This window comes from Prionailurus viverrinus, chromosome B4, assembly GCF_022837055.1.
Source record: "Prionailurus viverrinus isolate Anna chromosome B4, UM_Priviv_1.0, whole genome shotgun sequence".
Lineage (NCBI taxonomy): Eukaryota > Metazoa > Chordata > Mammalia > Carnivora > Felidae > Prionailurus > Prionailurus viverrinus.
The window spans coordinates 26,619,544-26,644,442 of record NC_062567.1 but is presented as its reverse complement, the minus strand read 5'-3'; the positions used below and the strand labels follow the sequence as shown (position 1 = coordinate 26,644,442).

Genomic DNA, 24,899 nt, shown 5'->3' with positions numbered 1-24,899 from the left:
AAAAATAAATTAAAAAAAAAAAAAAACAAGACCTGTCTATTTGCTGTCTACAAGAGATTCATTTCAGGCCTGAGGACACCTTCAGATTGAAAGTGAGGGGATGGAGAACTATTTATCATGCTACTGGAAGTCAAAAGAAAGCTTGGACTAGCCAAACTTATATCAGACAAACTAGACTTTAAATTAAAGGCTGTAACAAGAGATGAGGAAGGGCATAATATAATAATTACAGGGTCTACCCATCAGGAAGAGCTAACAATTATAAATGTCTATGTGCTGAATATTGGAGCCCCCAAATATATAAAACAATTAATCACAAACATAAGCAACCTTATTGATAAGAATACGGTAATTTCAGGGAACATTAATACTCAACTTACCACAATGTACAGATCATCTACACAGAAAATCAATACAGAAACAATGGCCCTGAATGATACACTGGACCAGATCGACTTGACAGATATACTAGAACTTTTCATCCAAAAGCAGCAGAATATACATTCTTCTCAAGTGCACACAGAACATTCTCCAAGACAGATCACATACTGGTTCACAAAATAGTCCTCAATAAATACAAAAGAATTGAGATCACACCATGCACACCTTCAGACCTCAATGCTAAGAAACTTAAAATCAACCACAGGAAAAAGTTTGGAAAACCTCTAAATGCATGGAGGTTAAAGAACATCTTAGTAAATAACGAGCTGGTCAACTAGGCAATTAAAGAGAAAAGTCAAAAATATATGCAAACAAATGAAAATGAAACACGACAATCCAACCTTTTGGGATGCAGCAAAGCAGTCCTAAGAGGAAAATACACTTCAATCCAGGCCTGTCTCAAGAAACAAGAAAATCCCAAATACAAAATCTAACAGCACACCTAAAGGAATTAGAAGTAGAATAACAAAGAAACCCCAAACCCAGGAGAAGAAGAGAAATAGTGGAGATCAGAGCAGAAATAAACAATATCGAATCCAAAAAAAAAAGAAAAGATCAATGAAACTAAGAGTTGTTTTTTTTCAAAAATTAAACAAAATTGATAAACTCCTACCCCATCTTCTCAAAAAGAGAGAGGACCCAAACAGATAAAATCATGAATGAAAATGGATTTATCACAATCAATCCCTCAGAAATACAAGGAATTATCAGAGAATACTATGAAAAATTATATGCCAACAAACAGGACAATCTGGAAGAAATGGACAAATTCCTAGACACCCACACACTACCAAAACTCAAACAGGAAGAAATAGAAAATTTGAACACACCCATAATTAGTGAAGAAATTGAATCTGTTATCAAAAATCTCCCTACAAACAAGAGTCGTGAACTAGATGGCATCCCTGGGAAATTCTACCAGACATTTCAAGCAGAGTTAATACCTATCCTTCTCAAGTTATTCCAAAAATAGAAATGGAAGAAAAGTTTCTGGACTCATTCTATGAAGCCAGCATACCTTGATTCCCAAACCAGACAGAGACACCACAAAAAAAGGAGAATTATAAGCCAATATCTCTGATGAACATGGATGCAAAAATTCTCTACAAGATACTAACAAATAGAATTCGACAGTATATTAAAAGAATTATTCACCATGATCAAATGGTATTCATTACTGGGCTGTAGGGCTGGTTCAATATTTGCAATTCAATCAATTGATACATCAAATTAATAGAAGAAAGGATAAGAACTATATGATCTGTCAATAGATGCAGAAAAAGCATTTGACAAAATACAGCATCCTTTCTTAATAAAAACCCTCAAGAAAGTTGGTATAGAAGGAACATACCTTAACATCATAAAAGCCATTTATGAAAAGCCCACAGCTAATATCATCCTCAATGGGAAAAAACTGAGAACTTTCCCCCTGAGATCAGGAACACAACAGGGATGTTCACTCTCACCACTGTTGTTTAACATAGTGTTGGAAGTCCTAACTTCAGCAATAAGACAACAAAATGAAATCAAAGGCAGCAAAATTGGAAAATAAGAAGTAAACCTTTCACTTTTTACAGATAACATGATAGCCTACATGGAAAATCGAAAAGACTCCACCAAAAGACTCCTAGAACTGATACATGAATTCAGCAAAGTCACAGGGTACAAAATCAATGTACAGAAATAGGTTGCATTTCTACACACCAGTAATGAAGCATTAGAAAGAGAAATAAAGAAACTGATCCATTTACAATTGCACCAGGAACCATAAAATACCTGGGAATAAACCTAACCAAAGAAGTAAAGGCTCTGTATGCTGAAAAACTATAGAAAACGTATTAAGGAAACTGAAGAAAACACAAATAAATGAAAAAAACATTCCATGCTCATGGATTGGAAGAATAAGTATTGTTAAAATGTCAATACTACCCAAAGCAATCTACACATTCCATGCAATCTCAATCAAAATTGCACTGGCATTCTTCTTAAAGGTAGAACAAACAATCCTAAAATTTGTATGGAACCACAAAATACCTCAAATAGCCAAAGTAATATTGAAGAAAACCAAAGCGGGAGGCATCACAATCCCAGACTTCATCATCTACTACAAAGCTGTAATCATCAAGACAGTATGGTGTTGACACAAAAGTATACACATAGATCAATGGAATAGAATAGAGAACCCAGAATTGGACCCACAAATGTATGGCCAATCTTTGTCAATCTTTGACAAAGCAGGAAATAGCATTCAATGGAAAAAAAGACAGTCTCTTAAGCAAATTGTGCTGGGAGAACTGGACAGCAACATGTAGAAGAATGAACCTAGACCACTTTCTTACACCATAGACAAAAATAAATTCAAAATGGATGAAAGACCTAAATGTGAGACAGGAAACCATCAAAACCCAAGAGGAGAAAGCAGGCAAAACATCTTTGACCTCAGCCACAGCAATTTCTTGCTTGACACATCTCCAAAGGCAAGGCAATTAAAAGCTAAAATGAACTATTGGGACCTCATCAAGATAAAAAGCTTCTGAGAGGAGAAGCCAAGATGGAGAATAGCATGAAGGTTTTTTTTTTTGTGTCTTGCATCCATGAAATACAGCCAGATCACTGCTAAACCATTCTGCACACCTAGAAAACTGATTTGAGGATTAACGCAACATATATGCACAACCTGAACCACAGAACTCAGCAGGTACATGGTACAGAGAGGTGAACTGGGGGAGAGAAAAGCCACGGAGGGCAGGGAGCTGTTTTTGTGTGAGGAGAGAGAAGGGAGATGGGGTGGGGGGAGAATACAGGAAATGCTCCTCCCTCCCCCAAAAACAGCTAGAGAGAAAGTAGAAAAGTGGTAACAGCCACAGGGACTGAACTAAAAAGGGAGAAAGGAGAAATAAGAGGGTTTAATTCTATTAAGACTCTATAAACAGGGCGGGGGGCACAGAATCTGAAATCTGCAGTTTGATATCTGGCCGTGCTCTGGTGAGAAGGGCAAATCCCCAGGAGCAGAGTGAAGTCTGGGGGTCTTCAAGCCACATGAGGAGAGGCAGTTCCCCTGCTGGGAGGACATCTGGTAGAGTCTATGTGGTTTCCTCAAAGGCAAAGGCCCCCAGTGGACCCAGGAGAACAACCACATTCACTGATGCTGAACAAGGTCTTTGGGGGTGAAGCCTTGTGCCAGATATGTGTTGTGATTTGCCATAATGCCTGAAATGCTGCTGCTACATGATCCTGTGAACTTTTTCTGGTGTGGGCTGGCACACAGCCACAGTCTCTAGGCATCAGCAGCAGTATGGTCTGGCAAACATTCCTGGGTTCGGCCAGCACCTGGCCATTACTCCTTGAGACCCTCCCACAGAGGGGCAAAAGGAATCAAAGCCTCAGTCCCTCAGATATAAGGTTTTGGGGAAAACAGCCACATCTGAGATAAAACTCAGCAGGGAGGTGCTGCCTGGGGTTTGGTCACAGACAGTGTCAAAGAGGGGAGTAGAAGCCAAAGACAAAGGACAGGTGCATGGTTGCAGATTGGGGAAAACAGAGTTCCAATACTAGAGACTGGGTAGCTGGGTGATGCCATTTTCAACCCTCCCGCACATGTGTATACACACCTATAAGCGCCACAACAATTCATACTAGTAAGCTAAGCAGTGCCATCTAGTGCAGAATGGAACCATTACATTAAGCCCTGCCCAGCTGGGCCAACCTCACTCTTCAGGAACACGTCTCTGCAAATGCTTAGTTTATGGACTATAAAGCGCTTCATAGTTTGACTTCTAGGGGAAAACAAAGTAACTTCAAACGTATTTCAGTCTGTTTGCTGGTCCATCTATTCAATTTTTTCTTTTTTCTCTTTTTTATTTCTTTTTTGTTGAATACAGAAAGAGAAAAAAATTATTTTTATTTTCAATTTTTGTTAAAAATATTTTTCATTTTTTTCTACTATAATTTTACTTTTTGTAAATTTATTAAAATTCTATTTAATTTCCATCATTTCATTTTATTCTATTTCAGTTTATACATTTCTTCAAATTTTCAAATGATTTCTTTTTCTTTTCTTTCCCCTTTTTTCTCCAATCAAGCCCCTTTCAACACCCAGACAAAAACACACCTAGGATCTAGCATCATCTTTTTGATTTGTGTGTGTGTGTGTGTGTGTGTGTGTGTGTGTGTGTGTGTGGTTTTTAATTTTTTAACTTAAAATTTTTTTAATTTTTATTTTTTTTAATTTTTTACCTCCTTAATTCCTTTTCTCCCTTCAAAATGATGAAACGAAGGAATTCACCCCAAAAGAAAGAGCAGGAAGAAACAACAGCCAGGGAATTACCCAACACAGATACAAACAAGATGTCTGAAACAGAATTTAGAATCATGACAATAAGAATACTAGCTGGAGTTGAAAATAGATTAGAATCCCTTTCTGCAGAGATAAAAGAAGTAAAAGCTAGTAAGGATGAAATAAAAATGCTATAACTGAGCTGCAATCTCGAAAGGATGCCACAGTGGCAAGGATGGATGAGGCAGAGTGATACAGAGGAAAAACTTATGGAGAACAATGAAGCAGAAAAAAAGAGGGAGACTAAGGCAAAAGAGCACGATTTAAGAATTAGAGAAATCAGTGACTCATTAAAAAGGAACAACGTCAGAATCATAGGGGTCCCAGAAGATAAAGAGAGAGAGAAAGGGATAGAAGGGTTGTGTAGGCAAATCATAGTGGAAAACATTTCTAACCTGGGGAAAGACACAGACATCAAATTCCAGGAAGCACAGAGGACTCCCATTAGGTTCAACAAAATCCGACTATCAACAAGGCATATCATAGTCCAATTCACAAAATACTCAGGCAGGGAAAGAATCATGAAAGCAGCAAGGGGAAAAAGTCATTAACCTACAAGGGAAGATACATCCAGTTTGCATCAGATCTATGCACAGAAACTTGGCAAGCCAGAAAAGAGTGGCAGGATATATTCAATGTGTTGAATCAGAAAAACACGCAGCCAAGAATTCCATATCCAGCAAAGCTGTCATTCAAAATAGAAGGAGAGATTAAATTTTCCCAGACAAACAAAAATTAAAGGAGTTTGTGACCACTAAACCAGCCCTGCAAGAAATTTTAATGGGGACTCTCTGACGGGAGAAAACATGAAAACAAACAAACAAACAAACAAACAAACACCAAAAGCAACAAACACTAGAATGGACTAGAGAATACCACCAGAAGCTCCAACTCTACAAGCATCATAATGGCAATAAATTCATATCTTTAATTACTCACTCTAAACTTCAATGGACTAAATGCTCCAATAAAAATACATAGGGTAACAGAATGGCTAAGAAAACAAGATCCATCTATATGCTGTTTACAAGAGACCCACTTTAGACCTAAAGACACCTTCAGATTGTAAGTAATGGGGTAGAGAACCATCTATCATGCTAATGTTCAACAAAAGAAAGCCAGAGTAGCCATACTTACATCAGACAATCTAGACTTTAAAATAAAGACTGTATCAAGAGATGAAGGAGGGCATTATATCATAATTACAGGGTCTATCCATCAAGAAGACCTAACAATTATAAACATTTATGCTCTAAATGTGGAATAACCAAATATATAAATCAATTAATCACAAACAAAAAGAAACTAATTGATATTAATACTATAATAGTAGGGTACTTCAACACCCCATGTAAAACAATGGACAGATCATCTAATCAGAAAATCAACAAGGAGACAATGGCTTTGAATGACACATCGGACCAAATGGACCTAACAGATATATTCAGAACATTTCATCCTAAAGCAGCAGAATATACATTCTTCTCCAGTGCACATGGAATGTTCTCCAGAATAACCCACATACTGGGACACAAATCAACCCTCAACAAGTACAAAAAGATCAAGATCATACCATGCCTATTTTCAGACCACAACCCAATGAAAGTCAAAATCAACCAGAAGAAAAAATTTGGAAAGTTAACAAATACTTGGAGACTAAAGAACATCCTACTAAAGAATGAATGGGCTAACCAGGAAGTTAAAGACGAAATTAAAAAGTACGTGGAAGCCAATGAAAATGATTATACCACAACCCAAAACCTCTGGGATGCAGCAAAGGTTGTCATAAGAAGAAAGTATATAACAATCTAGGACTTCCTAAAGAAGGAAGGTCTCAGATACACAACCTAACCTTACACATTAAAGAGCTGGAAAAATAACAGCAAATAAAACCCAAAACCAGAAGAAGACAGTAAATATCAAAGATTAGAGCAGAAATTAATGCTATTGAAACCAAAACAACAACAACAACAACAACAACAAAAACACAGTAGAACAGATCAATGAAACCAGGAGCTGGTTCTTTGAAAGAATTAACAAAATTGATAAACCACTAGCCGGTTTGATCAAAAAGAAAAAGGAAAGGACCCAAATAAATAAAATCAAGAATGAAAGGGAGAAATCACAACCAACACAGCAGAAATAAAAACAATAATAAGAGAAGTATCAGCAATTATATGCCAATAAAATGGGCAATCTGGAAGAAATGGACAAATTCCAAGAAACATATACAGTACCAAAACTGAAACAGGAAGAAATAGAAAATTTGAACAGACCCATAACCAGTAAAGAAATCGAATTAGAAATAAAAAATTTCCCAAAAAACAAGAGTCCAGGGCCAGATGGCTTTCCAGGGGAATTCTATAAAACATTTAAGGAAGACTTAACACCTATTCTCTTAAAGCTGTTCCAAAAAATAGAAATGGAAGAAAAACTTCCAAACTCTTTCTATGAAGCCAGCATTACCTTGATTCCAAAACCAGACAGAGACCCCACTAAAAAGGAGAACTATAGGCCAATTTCCCTGATGAACATGAATGCAAAAATCCTCAACAAGATATTAGCCAACTGGATCCAACAATACATTAAAAAAATTATTCACCACGACCAAGTGGGATTTATAACTGGGATGCAGGGCTGGTTCAATATCCACAAAAAAATTAACAAGATTCATCACATCAATAAAAGAAAGGACAAGAACCATATGATCCTCTAGATAGACACAGAGAAAGCATTTCACAAAATACAGCATCCTTTCTTGATTAAAACCCTCAAGAAAGTAGGGAGAGAAGGATCATACCTCGAGATCATAAAAGCCATATATGAATGACCCCATGCTAATATCATCCTCAATGGGGAAAACATGAGAGCTTTCCGCCTAAGGTCAGGAACAAGACAGGGATGTCCACTCTCACCACTGTTATTCAATAGTATTGGAAGTCTTAGCCTCTGCAATCAGACAACACAAAGAAATAAATGACATCCAAATTGGCCAGGAGGAGGTCAAACTTTCACTCTTCACAGATGACATGATACTCTATATGGAAAACCCAAAACATTCCACAAAAACTGATAGAATAGATTCATAAACACAGCAAAGTTGCAGGATATAAAATAAACTCACAGAAATTGGTTGCATTCCTATACACCAACAATGAAGCGACAGAATGGGAAATCAAGGAATCAATTCCATTCACAGTGGCACAGAAAACCATAGAATACCTACGAATAAATATAACCAAAAAACTATAGAAAAAACTATAGAAAGCTTATGAAAGAAATTAAAGAAGACACAAAGAAATGGAAAAAAGATTCCATGCTCCTGGATAGGAAGAACAAATATTGTTAAAATGCCAATACTAACCAAAGCAATCTACATATTTGATGCAATCCCTATCAAAGTAACACCAGCATTCTTCACAGAGCTAGAACAAACAGTCCTAAAATTTGTATGGAACCAGGAAAGACCCTGAATAGCCAAAGCATCTTGAAAAAGAAAACCAAAGCAGGAGGCATCACAATCCCAGACTTCAAGATATACTACAAAGCTGTAATCATCAAGACAGTATGGTACTGCCACAAGAGCAGAAACTCAGATCAATGGAACAGAATAGAGAACCCAGAAATGGACCCACAGACATATGGCCAAAAAATCTTTGACAAAGTAGGAAAGAATATCCAATGGATTAAAGACAGCCTCTTCAGCAAGTGGTGCTGGGACAACTGGATAGCGTCATGCAGAGGAGTGAACCCAGACCACTTTCTTACACCATACACAAAAATAAACTCAAAATGGATGAAAGACCTCAATGTAAGACAGGAAGCCATCAAAATCCTTGAGGAGAAAGCAGGCAAAATCTCTTTGATCTTGGCCACAGCAACTTCTTACTCAACACATCTCTGGAGGCAAGGGAAACAAAAGCAAAAATGAACTACTGGGACCTCATAAAAATAAAAAACTTCTGCACAGCGAAGGAAACAATCAACAAAACTAAAAGGCAACTGACATAATGGGAGAAGATATTTGCAAATGACATATCAGATAAAGGGTTAGTATCCAAAATCTATAAAGAACTTCTCAAACTCAACACCCAAAAAACAAATAATCCAGTGAAGAAACGGGCAAAAGACATGAATAGACACTTCTGCAAAGAAGACATCCAGATGCCAACTGACACATGAAAAAATGTTCCACATCAGGAAAATCAGGGAAATACAAATCAAAACCACAATGAGATACCACCTTACACCTGTCAGAATGGTTGTATACACACACACACACACACACACACACACACACACACACACACACACCAATGGAGCATTACTCAGCAACCAAAAGAATGAAATCTTGCCATTTGCAACTACATGGATGGAACTGGAGGGTATTATGCTAAGTGAAATCAGTAAGTCAGAGAAAGACAAAAATCATATGACTTCATTCATATGAGGACTTTAAGAGACAAAACAGATGAACAAAAGGGAAAGGAAACAAAAATAATACAAAAACAGGGATGGGGACAAAACAGAAGAGACTCATAAATATGGAGAACAAACTGAGGGTTATGGGAGGGGTTGTGGGAGGGGGGATGGGTTAAATGGGTAAGGGGCATTAAGGAATCTACTCCTGAAATCAGTGTTGCACTATATGCTAACTAATTTGGACATAAATTTAAAAAATAAAAGGAAAGGGAAAAAAATAAAATCTTCTGCATCTCAAAGGAAAGAATCAACAATACTGAAAGGCAACTGATGGAATGGGAAAAGATATTAGCAAAGGACATATTGTATGAAGGCTTAGTATCCAAAATCTATAGAGAACTTACCAAACTCAACACCTGAAAAACAAAAATCCAGTGAAGAATTGGGCAGAAGACATGAATAGACACTTTTCCAAAGAAGGCATCCAGATGGCCAAACAACAGATGATACAATGCTCAATATCACTCATCATCGGGGAAATAAAAATCACATCCACATGGAGATACTACCTAACACCGGTCAGAATGGCTAAAATTAACAACTCAGGAAACTACAGGTGCTGGTGAGGATGTGGAGAAATGAAAACCTTTTGCATTATTTGTGGGAATGCAAACTAGTGCAGCTGCTCTGGAAAACAGTGTGGAGTTTCCTCAAAAAATTAAAAATAGAACTACCCTATGACTCAGAAATAGCACTGCTAGGAATTTATCCAAAGGATACAGGAGTTCTGATTCATAGGGGCACATGTATTCCAATGTTTATAGCAGCACTTTCAACAATAGCCAAATTATGGAAAGAGCCTAAATGTCCATCAATTTATGAATGGATAAAGAAATGTGGTTTATATATACAATGGAATACTACTTGGCAATGAGAAAGAATGAAATTTGAATGAAATGAAAGAATGCCATTTGAAGCAATGTGGATGGAACTGGAAGGTATTATGCTGAATGAAATAAGTCAGTCAGAAAAGGACAGATACCATATGTTTTCAGTCATATGTGGATCTTGAGAAACTTAACAGAAGACCATGGGGGGAAGGAAGGGGAACAAAATAGTTACAAACAGAGAGGGAGGGAGGCAAAGCATAAGAGTCTCTTAAATACAGAGAACAAACTGAGGGTGGATAGGAGGGTGGGGGAGAGGGGAAAATGAGTGATGGGCATTGAGGAGGGCACTTGCTGGGATGAGCACTAGGTGTTGTATATAAATGATGAACCATGGGAATCTACCCCAAAAACCAAGAGCACACTTTACACACTGTATGTTAGCCAATTTGACAATAATTTACATTTAAAAAAATAAAAATAAGAAATTAATAAAATCTAAAACAATGATCTTAAGGATATTCACTGATGCTTGAGAAAAGACTGGAAGACATCAGTGAGTCCCTTATCACAGAGATGAAAGACTTAAAAAAAAAAGAATCATTCAGAGATGAAGGATGCAATAAATGAGATTAGGAACATGCTTGTTGCAATGAACAGCAGGCTGGAAGAAGCAGAGGAATGAATTAATGACCTGGAAAACAAAGCAACGATAAGCAATGAAGCTGAACAAAAGAGAAAAAGAAGAATTGTGTAATATAAGAATAGACTTAGAGAACCCAATGATCCCATCAAACATAATAACATTTATATTATAAGAGTCCCAGAAGAAAATGGAGAGAAAAGGGGTAAGTATATTTATTTGAAGAAATAATAGTTGAAAACTTCCCTAATCTGAGGAAGGAAGCACAGGAGGCACAGATCCAGGAGGCAGAGAGAACTCCGATCAAATCAACAAAAGCAGGGCAAAACCAAGACATATTGTAATTAAATTTGCAAAATATAGTGATAAAGAAAAAATCTTAAAAGCATCAAGACAAAAGAAGTCATTAACTTACAAGAAAAAAAACTCATAAGGCTAGCAGGATATTTTTCAACAGAAATTTGGCAAGCCAGAAGGGAGTGGCATGATATATTCAATGTGATGAATGGGAAAAATCTGCAGGCAAGAATACTCTATCCAGCAAGGGTATCATTCAGAATACATAGATAAAGAATTCCCCAGACAAACAAAAAGTAAAGGAGTTCATGACCACTAAACAAGCCCTCCAAGAAATATTAAAGGGGATTCTTTGAGTAGAAAGGAGAGACCAAAGTGATAGTATAAACAGGAAACACAAAAGCAAGTAAAATGAATATTTCTGTAAACAATCTGTGAAAGAACTCACCAAAAAAGGACATACAATATTTCCAAAATGTACAGAGCAGAGGAGAAAAGAAGGGGTTTAAACATAAATGACCACCAAATTAATATAGACTGCTATTTGTAGGAGGTTATATACAAACCTACTAGTAACCATATGGAAAGCCTCTAATAAATATATAAGAATAAGGAGAAAGAAATCCAAATATATCATTAAAGAAAATCAGCAAAACATGAAAGAGAGAAAAACAAGAAAGGATCAGAGAAATTCTTCAGAAATAACCACAAATCAAGTAACAAAATGGTAATAAATACATATTTATCAATAATTACATTGAATGTAAATGGACTAATCATTCCAATCAAAAAACATAGGGTGTCAGAATGGATTAATAAAAACAAGACCCATCTATATGCTGCCTGCAAGACACTCATTTGAAACCTAAAGACAGCTACAGATTGAAAGTGAGGGGAAGAGAAACATTTATCATGCAAATGGCTGTCAAAAGAAAGCCAGAGTAGCAATACTTATACTGGACAAACTGGATTTTAAAATAAAGACTCTATACTATCAGACCCAAATATTCTTAGTCTCTCTGAAATAAAAATAAAAAAATCACAAACCCAAATTCAGTAATTAATGCTTTAGCATTTTATCTCTTTTGGAAAAGTGCTAGATGTCCAACAAATTCAATCCCATTTATCATGCAAGCAAAACTAGTTTCTGGTTACCGAAGACTTTGAAAGTTATCTTAATTACTCCTGAAAACTTACAGACAGAATTAAGCATCATTTTAAGCCATCTTTTTGCTAACAAATTGTAACAGATAACATGAGCTTATTTGACCTTCAGCAAACCTAGATAGAATAAGTTTCATATTTGGTGCTGATAACTCCAAAGACATGTCTATCTTAATTAAATGGTAAACATGCTTTGTATTTATAACTTTCTGAGGTTTTTAAACAAACTTCCCCAAGATTTAAATTGTAAATGAAGTCTTTTTGATTAATTAGGCTTGTTTGTTTGGTATGTTAAATTACTCTAGAAGCACCATTAAACAAATAGTAAGTCTTAGGTTACATTTGGGTAAATGCTTTATTCTAGAGATTATATGCAATTCTTAAAGTTTCAATATTTTCTGCTATAAGGCCATCACTTGATATCCTACTTATTGAAGTGTTATGTGCCACAGAAATAACTGGATTTCCTTGCCAGCTATACAGTAATCTCTTATCAGACCCTTAACTGTGTCCATTTTTGAGTCTTTGTGTCAGTTTTTGTGACTCTTATTGGAAAAATTGCTGGTTCTCTAATATTTGCTTTTATAGATTAAGGAAACTTCCTCTTAAGAGGTCTGTAATATACAAAAATGTGATAAAGTATTCACTTATAAAAAAACTAAAGTGTAACTTTTTTCTCTACCCGAACCCTCTGAAATTCACAAGCTCAGTGAGGGTTCTTTCTTCCATGGCAATCACACTTATTTGCAAAAGTTCAATAAGAATCTTCGTCTTGTACCAGGACACTACTGGAAACATTGGTTATTTTGCCAAGACTTTGACTGGAATGTCATATTTGAGAGATATGCATAGAATCAAATATGACCATACAGCTTTAAGGAACTAAGGTTGACTTTATGAAGCATGTAGCCAATAAAGTCTCTTGGAAATATTGGCCTGATACCTTACTTACAGAGTTCCCAGCAGCCTTACCAGGTGAAAGAATGTCACTTTCTGCCAGGTGCAAGTACATCAAGATATTTGGGGGACCTTGTGAAGAGGAATTTTCCCAAATCAACAGGTATTGCAAGCATATCTGATGGCAAATAATTGGTTTAGCTTCTGGCCTGGAGAGGCTACTAAAAGTTCAATCTAGATTCCTTAGAAAAAGTTCCAGCAAAGCAAATTTTAAAGATCTATATGACCAATCACTATTTTTGCTATGCTTATGTGAATAATTAGGCCAATTATGTTAAAACTGGATTTGTTTTACAAACAAATTGGTCTTTAAAAAAATTTTTTTTTAATGTTTATTTTTGAGAAAGACAGAGAGATAGAGTGCCAGCTGGGGGGGTGGGGGCAGAGAGAGGGAGACACAGAATCTGAACAGGCTTCAGGCTCTGAGCTGTTAGCACAGAGCCCAACATGGGGCTCAAACTCACAAACTGTGAGATCATGACCTGAGCTGAAGTCAAACCTTTAACTGACTGAGCCACTCAGGCACACCAAAAATGAATTAGTCTAGGGGCACCTGGGTGGCTCAGTTGGTTAAGCATCTGACTTCACCTCAGGTCATGATCTCACAATTTGTGACTTCGAGCCCCATGTCGGCCTCTGTGCTGACAGCTGAGAGTCTGGAGATTGTTTTGGATTCTGTGTCTCCCTCTCTCTCTTCCCCTCCCCCACTCACACTCTGTCTGTCTGTCTCTCTCAAAAATAAATAAACATTAAAAAAATTTTTTAAAGTGAATTAGTCTTGATTTGACTATCTGGAAATGAGGGTAATGGGAAAAACTATGGTTCAATGACACAATTTTATGGATGTTAAATTCTGGTTCTGATTGTCCTTAGATATTTGTTGTTTGCTTAAACTAGACAACTTGAGGTAAACTTCAGAAAACATTGTCAAAATAGCACAGGTATGGACAATCTTCTTGCTTGTTATTCTGTGGGGAAAATAACAGAATCTCATGGGCAGTGACTATTTAAACAATTGGAAAATGGGATCAATTCCTCCAACAATTGTATATAAAAATTATTTTCTCATTGAAGACCTATCAATAGAAAAAGACTACAGTGCTTTATTAAATTATTCACTTGAGGCTGGGTTCATTCATAAATCTCTAAATGTACAAATCATATCCTCCCTAAACCTGATCTAGCAGCTACTAGAAATCTACCCCATATAAACCCAGTAGACCTGGTTTATTTAAAGGATTGGAAATCTAATATATATCAGGGGATTTAATTCAAAGGTGGAAGGGCCCCTACTGGGTCATATTATGTACTCCCACTGAAGTAAAGTTAAAGGGGCACTCTTAATGGTCTCATATATTTAGAATAAAACCTATACCTCCTTTACAGTGGTGAGGGAGCATGGGGCAAGCTGAGGGCAAAGTGCGCGCGTGCACACACACACACACACACACACACACACACACACACTCCTGCCCACATGGGATATGTGTGATATTCCTTGGACACTCCTGGCTACCCACAAACAAAGGAAAGGGGTTGAAGTGCTTGCTACATTGACATGGAAAACTAAGGCAAATGAAAAATTAAATTCCCTTACTGTCTACAGCCCATTGACAAGTCCTTGAAACAGGCAAAGTGACCTCCCTCTAGGAGCTCAGCTGCCTCAATGATGACACTTTGCCAGGGGCAAAAGGGTATCTTGGCTTAACATTATCCAGACCTCCCAGGGTCCTGTGAGTCTACTTTAGCATACGAAAATTCCTTCAAAACTTCCTTTATCTCAACACCCCAAGATATATGCTGGCAATCATACTCCAAGCTTATGGCCCCATGATATGCATCTGAAGGGCCTCATGACTGAGGTTTTCCTAAATGGTAATAAATATCATTTATCTTACACAGCTAGCTCCTCAAGGTCCTGGAAATCTTGCTTCCAAAATACCTTAGAGACTTACTCTATCCCTAACCCCCTCCCAACCTGAGTGTACATAATCAGTTACCTGTCACAACCCCAGTGCAGCTCTTTCTGCCCACGGGTCCTGTCCTGTGCTTTAATAAAAAAACCTTTTTGCAAGAAAGATGTCTTCAAGAATTCTTTCTTGGCCATCAGCTCCAAACCCCCCATCACCCCAAAACCCAATCAACAGTAAACTAATGAGCAAACTAATGTGCATTCTTATTCCTGTGAACCTGTGGAAGACCTCAAATTCCTCTTCAAATCACAATAAAGGACTGGAGGAAAATTTTAGTTAACACATATTTCTAAATATATCTGTGCATGTATATATACATATACATATATACACACACTATATATATATACATATATATACATATTTATTTATATTTATATACACATTATATAAATATATAATGATATGCCTCATAAGAGAAAGCTGCCTTCTCTACATCTGATAGCCAGTGCATTGCAGTCTCTGGAAGGAGTTACTGTCAAGGATTCATGTCCTTCTGGGCTATCCATGTTCTTACATATTTCTGCATTCCTATCCTAGACACCTGCATTCAGAGGGCTACTTATGAGAGGTGAATGGCTTTAGTGGAGACACTTTTCAAGTACCTCTGCCAAAACTGACCTATTAGGGGACCTTGAAGATATTATTTACCCATTCTAACTCAGTATTTGGTTTTTCCCTCCTAGACTTTCTACCTCCTTTCCCTGGTCCCAAGATCCAGAGAACAACAGGACCTTTATGTTTGGAACCCCTTCAAAAGTGAAATGATCTCCCTTTCTACACTGATACAACTGTCCCTTTCTTGGTGCCATTCTATGGAAAGAAATGAACACTAGGGAGCCAGTTCCCTTTCCTATTTAATCTTTTAATCTAATCACAGTAAGTGAATAAAGCCTTAATTGTTACATTGAATTTGGCTTATTGTCTTATGTAACTACACAGACATCTGGGAACTCTATCTATGACAAGTTGGCACAGAAAACAGGATAGTCAATTAAGTGCAATGTTATTCTGGAAAAACAAAAATCCAGAAGATTCCATGGAGCCACTTTTGGGAGATAATAGAGAAGTCCACAGACTTCTGGTTTGCAAGACTTTGGAAGTCTGGAGGTACACTTCATCAGCCATGACAGTGGGTCCAATGCAGTTTGGTCTGCAATGCAGTTTGGTCTTGGAAAGTAGTAGCAAATACTTTCTGTAAGCATTTCAGTTCTGAGGGGTACCAACTGTCCTTCTCTTTAGCCCCTGTCTACATGGCCAAGATGCCATGTAGTAGTCAAATTAGAGATTCAAGAGAGGTGGCTCTGAGAAAGCTAGGGAAGCAATTTTGGGGCTATAACTTATGATTATCCACTGATGAGATTAAAAGTCATCAGAGAGTCTGTGAGCAGAGTTGTAGATGCTCTAAGCAAGTCCCTGGCACCAACAAATACCCATGATACAGCTAGTTATAGAGACTAATTTTTTAATGAAAAAGAATACAGAACCCTTCATTACCGCTTTTCCCAGGTGTCTGAAGAGACTTTAGAGGCTGAGTAGCTTGCCTTCACAATGAAGGAGGTAAATCTTATTAAAGGAAGTAAGGGAGAGTGGTGCCTTTTGGAATACTTAACTATAGAATCCCACCTTCAGAATACACTGAGAGGGGCCACTTTGCCCAAGGAAGTAGAAGAAAGGGAATAAATGAGAGGCAAACACCAAAGACCCTCTCTACTCTCAAATGGGTACTATTTAGGTTCCAAAAGATTTGACCCACCTGTAATGAGCTCCCTGTGACTAAAATATGTTTGGACCACTCTTGCAGAGTGCTTTAGCAGTCCCACAAACCATATTGGTGTCACCTTGGTTCTACAAAGAGAGAATGAGAAAAGTCCATGATAAGATTATTAACTAGACCCAGACTTCTAGGTTCATTCATGCAACTGTTGCTGATTATCAAGCTCAATTAAACCTCCCTATAAGTTCAGGTCAATTTGTCTATACACAATTTGGATCATAACTAACAAATCTGGGGGCATGTAAAAAACTACTGACAAAATACTAGATATAGACCACCAGAGAGAGTGACATAACAAGGGTAATCATATACATACTCCTAGACACCCCAAACAATGATCTTCCTGGAGTGATCTTTGGATCTTTCTACTTAACAATGTTTTCTTAGTTGAGAAGTTGATGGGATGTCTACCAAGGAGCTCAGGACCGTAGCATGCCTTTGAGGGTGCAAAATGAAGCCCCTAAAGTCTTCAGGGTGATAGCTCTATGACTAATATTAAGTGCTATTTCCTTTGCCTTCCCCAGTAAATCTTGATATGAATGAAAAATCCTGCAAACCTTAAACCAGAACTTTCAGTTTTTAAACATAGACAAAACTATGTATCAGGCCAAAGGCTCTATGTCCTCACCAGGGAAAGAAGGCCCTATACCAAAGTCAGAGTTCAATAGGGACATGGAGAAGAACTGCACTGGGGGTGACCTTTTGGATACTGGCACAAAGGTGTTTCTGATATACACAACCTATGACACCAGAATGAAGGGAAAATAGATAATCCTTTCTGGCTTAGAGTATGAAGCCACTGTCTCCAGGACTCCTATCCTGATTTGACTATGGGTAGGACCAGTGGGCCACCACAGACATTCACTGTTATGATGCCCACTACATTATATGTATAAATGCATTGTATAAATGCAATGTACAAATGCATTGTCTATGTGAACCTCTGCTTTCCTTGAAAGGAACTGTTTTAGTTAAGGCTACTTTAGTGGGATATGTTGAAGGCTGTGTGCCTAACTCACCTACCAGCCCCTGATGCTTTTGTCACTCAAAAACAAATTCCTGAGGGAAAAAAATACCTGCCCTCATTGTGTGCTTCAGGAAGACAAAGTTTCACCAAATGACCTATGCATGAGACTTGGAGTTTCTGGAATCTCAATTAATTATAGGTAGTTCAACTTGCCTTCGGTGACATGTCTAGTAAAAAGTTGCTTTGGCCAAAGTCAGAGGTTGCTGCCTGTGTTCTTCGGTAGGATTTCGATGGTTTCCTGTCTCACATTTAGGTCTTTAATCCATTGTGAATTTATTTTTGTGTACAGTGAAGAAAGTAGTCCAGTTTTATCCTTCTGCATGTCGCAGTCCAATTTTCCCAACCCCATTTGCTGAATGAGACTTTTTTCCATTGGATATTCTTTCCTCCTTTGTTAAAGGTTAGTTGGCCATATAGTTGTGGGTCCATTTCTGGGTTTTCTATTCTGTTTCATTGATCTATGTGTCTGTTTTTGCCAATACTATACTATCTTGATGACTACAGTTTTGTAATATAGCCTGAAGTCTGGAATCATAATGCCTAGCAGGATTGCTTTGACTATTTGGGGTCTTTTGTGGTTCCATACAAATTTTAGGATTTCTCTAGCTCTGTGAAGAATGTTAGTGGTATTTGATAGCAACTGTGTTAAATGTGATAATTGCTTTGGGTAGTATAGACATTTTAACAGTATTTGTTCATTCAGTCCATGACCATGGAATGTTTTTCCTCTTCACTTTCTTTCATAAGTCTTCTATAGTTTTCAGATCTTTTACCTCTTTAGTTAGGTTTATTCCTAAGTATATCATTGTTTTTGGTGCAATTGTAAATGGGATTTATTACTCGTTATGCTGCTTCACTATTGGTATATATTAAATGCATTCTGCATGTTAATTTTATATCCTGTGACTCTCCTGAATTCGTGTATTAGTTCTAGCAATTTTTTGGTGGAGTCTTTTGGGTTTTCTACATACAGTGTTTGGTCATCTGAAAACAGTGAAAAGTTTGACTTCTTCCTTGCTGATTTGTATACCTTTTATTTCTTTTTGTTGTCTGATTGCTGAGGCTGAGTACTATGTTAAATAGTAATGGTAAGAGTAGGCATCCTTGTCTTGTTCCTGACCATAGGGGAAAGACTCTCACATTTTTCCCAATGAGGACGATATTAGCTGTGGGTCTTTTGTATATGACCTTTATGTTGTTGAGGTATCTTCCATCTATCCCTACTTTGTTGAGAGTTTTTATCAAGAATGGATGCTGCTTTTTGCTAACGCTTTATCTGCATCTATTGACAGAATCATATGGTTCTTATCTTTTCTTTTACTAATGAGGTATATCACATTGATTGATTTGGGTATATTTAACCAGTCCTATAGCCCAGGAATGAATCCCACTTGATCATGGTAAATAATTCTTTTAATATAATGTTGTATTTGATTTGCTAGTATCTTGTTGAGAATTTTTGCATCCATGCTCATCAGGGATATTGGCCTGTAATTTTCCTTTTTAGTGGGATCTTTGTCTGGTTTTGGGATCAAGGTAATGCTGGCCTAAATAGAATGAATCTGGAAGCTTTCCTTCTGTTTCTATTTTTGGAACAATTTGAGAAGAATATGTATTAACTCTGCTTTAAATGTCTGGTAGAATTCTCCTGGGAAGCCATCTGGCCCAGGAATCTTGTTTATTGGGATATTTTTGATTACTGATTCAATTTCTTTGCTGGCTATGAGCCTGTTCAAATTTTCTATGTCTTCCTGTTTCAGTTTTGGTTGTTTGTGAGTTTCTAGGAATTTGCTCATTTCTCCCAGAATGCCTAGTTTGTTGGCATATAATTTATCATAGTATTCTCTTTTTTAGGTTTGTTTTCTAAAATTTATTTTATTCATTTTGAGAGAGAGAGAGAGCGAGCATGCAGGGGAGGAGCAGAGAGAGAGGGAGAGAGAATTCCAAGAAGGCTCCATGCTGTCACTGTGAAGTCCAATGCAGGGCTTGATCTCATGAACTGTGAGATCATGACCTAAGCCAAAATCAAGAGTCAGATGCCTAACTGACTGCTATAAAAGGAATGCAAAAGATCTCTACAAAATGAATTGGGAGGATTTCTAGAAGCTAATGTTAGGTGGAAAAAAACTGTGAAATAGAGAATACCTAGCATGCTACCTTTTGTAAAAGAAAGAAGGTAACATAGAAATAAAGAGAAGGGGAAGACAGGATTTTTTAATGAAATATTAAAGAACAAACTAGAAAACACTTTAATTGAACAATTTAATTGGATACCTATAAGAGAAGGATGAGGACTGAGTAATGTAAGGGAAGGAAAATACTTTATATATCTCTTTTTGCATATTTATCACTTTTGAAAGTTCATTTTTACATATTCCAAAAAATAACTTTTAAAGATGAGAAGGAAGACTAAAATTGAAAGCAAACTTAATGAACCTAATGATGGAAAAAACAAGGACATACCCAAGTAATCAATCACCAGTATTTGACATACACCTTCAGTCCTAGGCAAGAGAGTGGGATGTGTAAACATCCACAAAATTTTTAATAGTTTCGCCTCTTTCTAGTGCTATCAGGTAAGCAGCTGTGAAACAATTTTAGAAGTATTATAGGACAAAGAAAAAGTATAAATGTGTTCATGTTGCTCAAAGTTAGAATTCACACTGTGACTACATATATGAAATGGAGGAAGGCAATAATAAGTCCTGAATGAAGTAAGTGGAATTGAAAATGTCTGTAAGAACTCGTGATTTCTAAATATGTCTATGTATGTATATGTATATGCATATGTGGTCATTTGTGTGTGTATGTAGGCCTCTTTGTTTATGAATACACACACGTGTTTGTGTATATACCAGTGTTCCAATTCCAGGTCAAAATCCTATATGTGATCTTTCAGCCTTTATCATAGGCAATTACAAAGACTTTACCTGGAAGTCATTATGGGGTAAAGTTTCCTACCTCGCACTCATTGGATGCACAGCAAGTGCACTGAAGGCACTAGAGGTAGTTGCAGTCAATGACTAAAGCTAACACTTACCTCCACTTCTGGCTGACCATGATCTTACACATGAGAGATATGCATTCTCACCCAGGCACCTCCATTCAGAGCCTCCTTATAGAAGAGTATTCCTTAGCTGAGACACTGTACTGTTCATGTGTCTATACCCAGACTACTTTAGCAGGTAGACCTGGGGGACACTTTTCTCTGACTCAGTATAACATACTTACTTACTCCAAACTCTGATCCTTCTAACTGTCCCTGGGCCCATGGTCCTTAAAACATCAGGGACCTTTCTGCATCAGGGAATGCAGAGAAATGTTTCCTTTCTCCACTCCTGTCTATGATGAGATACCTGACCCTTACCCAGTACTGTTCTGTGGGAAATATGAAAGGTTGGTAGAGCTTCAGCTCTTTTCTGTTTAGACTCTTGCTTATACTATCACAGTAAGTGGATTGTTATCTTAATTGACCAACCTGACAACTGGCAGCTCTCTCTCACAAATTCGCACAACTGAGCAAAGTGGTCAATGAAACATAATGCCTTTCTGAAAAAGCAAAATTGGCAAGGCACTTTTGGGAGTGTTAAGAAAGACATGGGTCACTCTTGGACCTTGCAAATAGATCATTGAAACGTCTGAGGATCCAATCAAGCACGTTGCCAGGCGTACCAATGAGTTTCAGAAAGTGCTGGTAGATGCCTCAGAACACTCTCAGAAAGTTCTAATGGATTGCTAAATAATACTTTCAGTTTGAGGGGAACATTTGTCTTTCACTTTAGCCTCCAAAATTCTGGCTAAGTTACCCTGGTGAGTTAAATTAGAGATCTAACAGAGAGACTTTTAAAAAGCTAGAAAAAGGGGCGCCTGGGTGGCGCAGTCGGTTAAGCGTCCGACTTCAGCCAGGTCACGATCTCGCGGTCCGTGAGTTCGAGCCCCGCGTCGGGCTCTGGGCTGATGGCTCAGAGCCTGGAGCCTGTTTCTGATTCTGTGTCTCCCTCTCTCTCTGCCCCTCCCCCGTTCATGCTCTGTCTCTCTCTGTCCCAAAAATAAAATAAACGTTGAAAAATTTAAAAAAAAAAAAAAAAAAAAAAAAGCTAGAAAAGCAATTCCGTAGCTAATGATTATAAGACCAAAAGTCATCAGACCCTGCAAGCTGAGTTGTACTCTATGGCTATTGTGAACTCTGTCCTAACACTGATAGCACAAATCACAGCAAGTTTTTAAGACTCACACCTTTACTGAAAAAGAATGTAAAGGTCTTTGGAATAACTTTGTTCAGTGATCTGACGAGATCTTACAGACTTAAGTAGTTTGCCTGCATAATGAAGGAGGCAATCTTATTAAATATAATAAGTGATAAAGGCATACTGTGAGGTGCATTACTCCCTACAGACCACCTATTTCAGAGTGTGCTGACAGTAGCCACTTTGCCTAGGGATAAGGAAAAAAATGGAAAGAAATATAAAATGATGCAAAAAAGTGAAATCATCTCCATCATCATCTGGGTAGTAGTAATAGACTCATTACTTGTTTGGGTCCACAAGTAATGAGTTTCCATAATGAAAAACATGGATAACTGTCTTCCAGAAAGCCAGGTAGCCTCTTAGGCACATAAAAGAGTGAGAAGAATATATGATCATATTGTTGACCAGTTTCATGTTTCTAGATTCGCTTCCTTCAATACTATTGGTCATGGAGCACAAACCTACTCATAATGTGTGTCAATCAGTTGTGACACTCAGATCTTAATTGACACATTTTGAAAATGCAAAATTTGGCTGTTGCCAAGACAAAGAGTGATGTAAAAATGGTAATAATGCACCGTCTACTGGATGATATAGGCAATGTCCTTGCTTAAGATCATTGGGTCTGATTACCATACAGTGGGGTCTCAAAGGAATAGATTGATTGTCTCTCTACCAAGGTACTCATGGTAAGATTATGGGCCATGAAGGACATAACATGTAAACTCACTAGTGTCTACATAATGCCACTATGAATACAAGTGTTATTTCCTCTACTATCACTACAGTGAATCTTGAAATGAATCAGAGAACCCCATATACATTCACCCTGATCTCAGCTTTCAAAAATAAATAAAACTAGGAGTTATATCAAGGCGTCTATATTCCCAATAGAGATATAAAGACCTATTTCAAGGACAAAGTTCAATAGACAGGTGGGGCAGGATGACAATTCCATTTCTTGGGTCTTTTGAATATTGCTGTACTGGTAACAATGATCCCCACAAACGCTGGTATCAACATGAGAAAGAAATAGATAATGCTCCCTGGTTTTGAGCCACCCAACACTAAAAACCTTTTCTAGGCCAGACTATGGTGGACTCCATTATTATTGCCTCTACTAATGAATGTATTATTGGTATAGATAGATACATTATCTGTGTGATCCACCACTCATATTCACTCCCAGGTACTGACAGAATTTTCTGCAGTTAGGGCATTTTAATGGAGCTTATGGAAGATCCTGAGCCACAGAACTACCAGAACCTAGTGCCAATATCTACCAAAAACAGGGCGCCTGGGTGGCTTGGTTGATTAAGCATCTGACTTTGGCTCAGGTCATGATCTCACAGTTTGTGGGTTCAAGCCTTGCGTCAGGCTCTGCGCTGACAGCTCAGAGCCTGGAGCCTGCTTTGGATTCTGTGTCTCCCTCTCTCTCTTCCCCTCCCCCACTCATGCTCTCTCTCTCTCTCTCTCTCTCTCTCTCTCTCTAAAGAGAGACACACACACTCTCTCTCTCTAAAAAAATAAATAAATACTAAAAAAATTTTAATATCTACCAAAAACAATACTGACTGCCTGGGTATAAAAAAAAAAAACAACTGCCCTTGTTACTGAGTTTAAGGAGGCAAACAAATTTTGTAGACTGTTTCTCAATTAAATTGCCTCATCTAGCCTGTGCACAAAACTTTTGGGTGCCTAGAGACTGATTAAGGCTCTACAAATCATTTGTACCACTGACATTGTGGTGCTGACACTGGCACTGTCATAGAAGCTATTACTGAAGATGAAGGAACTTGGTATACAGCAACCAACATCTTGAACTCCTTTTATAACATCCTTCTTCATGCTAATGACCAGGATCAATTTACCCTTGTAAAATTTGTTGAAATATGCCACTAATATCCTTCCACAAGTCTCCTTAAATTCCCCATCTGTCTGTCACCAATGTATAGGGTAGGATCTGGAAAAAGTCCCATTTGCAGAGGGAATACTAGCCGTTCACTATATTGATGACATCCTTCTGGTGGGCGCAAACAAGGACACTATCCATCAAGGACTGCATATCGTGCTGATCCATATGGGGCAATATGGCTGGGTCACTAACATAAAAAAGGTACAAGAACCTAATATCCAAGTGAAATTCCAGGGAAGGATCTGTATGAGATAAGACATCTTATTCCAAAGAAGATGTTTGTTAATCTTTTGGCCTTCTCTTCCCCAAATTATAACAAGAGTTTGAATATTGGTGGGACTACTTTGACTACTGATACTTTCTACTCAAAGAGGTTTCATAGCACATATTTATGGGGCTAGCAGAAGGGCTGTTACCTTTGATGGAGACCCAGCCAACAAGATGTTATAGAGTACCTCCAATAGGCCACTCAAGCTGCTTTTCCTTGAACTGCTCTGATCCCCATTTGGTTTCTGAGTTACTGATCTCAATAATATATCTGTACACCCACTGAAACCTATTGCAAAAAGACACTGACACAGGTCTGAAGAATCCATTGACCTTTTGGACCGGTAATCTCCCAGGTTTGGCTGAAAGGTACATACCCTTTGTGAGGCAATTATTGGCCTACTATTGCTCTTGGTGGGTACTGAGTACATGACACATTGCTGTGAAATAGTCTTAATCAGAAATTCCAATCAATAATCTTGTTTTTGATCTCTAATTATCTTAGGGTATTCATACTTTTTAATTCATTCATTCATTCATTCATTC

At 37.6% G+C, this 24,899-nt stretch overlaps 1 protein-coding gene across 18 annotated transcripts in view; it reads right to left on the bottom strand.

The window, feature by feature from the left end:
• Positions 1-24,899, bottom strand: part of LOC125170263 (coiled-coil domain-containing protein 7-like) — a 305,241-nt gene that overhangs the window by 170,831 nt on the left and 109,511 nt on the right. For 16 of the 18 annotated variants that reach the window (XR_007153952.1, XR_007153953.1, XR_007153951.1 and 13 more), the window contains one exon: positions 16,877-16,968. The exons of 1 other annotated variant lie outside the window; for it this stretch is intronic. The gene's annotated coding sequence lies outside the window, so the exon portion shown is untranslated. Of the gene's footprint in view, positions 1-3,993; positions 4,000-8,673; positions 8,678-13,180; positions 13,192-16,876; positions 16,969-24,899 lie in introns of those variants that run through there. One more of the 18 variants, XM_047866719.1, reaches the window with a different exon arrangement.